We start from the raw sequence: 2,082 nt of genomic DNA, 5'->3' as shown, positions 1-2,082 counted from the left end.
CCGATAACTTTAACCATACAATGATAACAATATTGAAATTTTCAACTAAATATGGATTCCTTTATTTAAAGTTAATGAGGTGTCGAGGTTCAACAAATAAAAACCGGTTAGAGGGAAATCGAATAATGTGAAACCTTAGGAGATATCGATTAGTGACCAGTTTGGTATTGATTACGATCAGACAAAGAAGGTATCAAATAACGATAGCTTGCGAGACCGAATCACAAGGTAAGACGGGTGTGTACTAATTACATTTAGGTATCGAATAATAACGCACTAATGGCAAGGGGTAGACATTAATGGCCGGAAGGAAGGTATCGATTATAGAATTTGCAACATTGAACAAAATCTAAATGGTTTGGGTAAATATCAATTAATTACACGGAGTTATCGACTATAGTACAGGCACGGATTTATCAACAATATCCGGAGATAAAGGATAGACTGGGAAAAGCACGTATCGTATAATGACAATCGATGATGTACTGAACAAACAAGGGTTGTATCGAATAATAAATGGACAGTGAAGTATCGATTATTGTACGTGAAAGGGAGGTATCGAATAATAAACTGTCAGGGAAGTATCGATTATTGTCCGTGAAAGGGAAGTATCGAATAATAAAAGAGCAGGGAAGTATCGATCATTGTCCGTGAATGGGAAGTATCGAATAATAAAAGAGCAGGGAAGTATCGATCATTGTCCGTGAAAGGGCGGTATCGAATAGTAAATAGGGTTAGGGTTAGGGTTAGGGTTAGGGTTAGGGTTAGGGTTAGGGTTAGGGTTAGGGTTAGGGTTAGGGTTAGGGTTAGGGTTAGGGTTAGGGTTAGGGTTAGGGTTAGGGGTTAGGGTTAGGGTTAGGGTTAGGGTTAGGGTTAGGGTTAGGGTTAGGGTTAGGGTTAGGGTTAGGGTTAGGGTTAGGTTAGTCTATACCTTCGTTTCTGTCATTAACTGATACTTCCATTTAGGTTTTTTTTATACATACTGGTCTTTACTTGCTTAACCTCGACACCTCCTTAACTTTAACAAATAGTCGATACCAATTTGAAACTTTCAATATTATTATCAATATATGGTATAGTTATCACCGTTTACTCTCCACCGCATGCGTGCTTATTATTTGATAATTATTTTACATGTATTCAGTTCAGTATTAGATCATTCCTAGGAGGCATCACGTGACCATGGCATTATTCGCTACGTATATATAGTAACAAACAAACCACAATCTTTAGCTGGTCGAATTTGCATAGATTGATTTTTTGTTCCATTATATTTTTAATCATTGATATTTTTAAATTATCACCCTATTCAATGTACTAGCAGAATGCCAGTTTAAAGAATTAACAGAATGCCGCCGTAGTGGCGAGCACAAGACGTGAAGTAAAGTGAAGTGACAATGGACAACCCAACATGTCCTACACATATATCAAGTATCTCTATTCGTTTATATAGTCGGTGTACTAACATGTATATTATATTATGATTTTGCGTAGAATATTTCTATCTGCCATTTTGTTCATTTTGAAAAATGAGCTTTCTAAGGGCTTACTAAGGTTTGAAACATTTCCTAATAATTATTTCGACATTTAAAAGTTTTGCTAGAATTGTCTTTCACTTATTAAATGGCCTTTAAAAAAATTTCTGTTTACTGTTGTTTAACGAGACTTCTTGGGGTAATTGTTTCCCTTACTCAAGCAGTTATTTCGTGTTGCTGTTAATTACTTCATAAAAGAGGACTCCTCTAGTGTTGTAACTGAGTGTTCTACCTTCAAATTCAACTATGTTTTGTTACTTTTAAGTTTTTAACACTATATTTGTGAGGTGATGTTGTGTTATAAAAAAAAAAAACTTTTAGGCCAAACGATCGGTTAATGAGACTCGTGGAGCAAGGGCTGGAGATGAAGGGAAATGACTGAGGAAATGGCTTTTGAGAGAATACTTTACAAAGATTTAAGGAACCTGAAGCCTTTATCCAAGTATTCCATTTATTATTACGTGTGAACTCTCCGTCTCTTCTGCCTATTCTCCGGTGCTTTCTCTCTCTGTCACCCCCCCCTCTCTCTCTCTCTCTCTCTCTCTCT

This window comes from Aplysia californica, unplaced genomic scaffold, assembly GCF_000002075.1.
Source record: "Aplysia californica isolate F4 #8 unplaced genomic scaffold, AplCal3.0 scaffold01153, whole genome shotgun sequence".
NCBI classification, from domain to species: domain Eukaryota; kingdom Metazoa; phylum Mollusca; class Gastropoda; order Aplysiida; family Aplysiidae; genus Aplysia; species Aplysia californica.
Note: the sequence above shows the minus strand (reverse complement) of the source record.